The following is a 214-nucleotide window of genomic DNA, read 5'->3' as shown; positions in this document are numbered from 1 at the left end:
ACAAGATCAAAATTCAAATTAAAAAAAAAAAAAAAACTCAACAGAAATCCTGCCATTAAATAACGGATCAATTTCAGATGTTTTATTTTTTCCATTTACAACTTCCTTCAAAAGATGTGGCTTTCGACTTACCTTGCCAAAGCCATTACAAGTCATTTTGCCCTTCAAGAATTTTGTACGATGTAGTATTCTTTAAGGTGATTTATATGATACA

Source organism: Arachis ipaensis, chromosome B06 (assembly GCF_000816755.2).
Source record: "Arachis ipaensis cultivar K30076 chromosome B06, Araip1.1, whole genome shotgun sequence".
NCBI classification, from domain to species: Eukaryota; Viridiplantae; Streptophyta; class Magnoliopsida; order Fabales; family Fabaceae; genus Arachis; species Arachis ipaensis.
The sequence above is the reverse complement of the archived record's forward strand: the minus strand, read 5'-3'. Positions refer to the sequence as shown.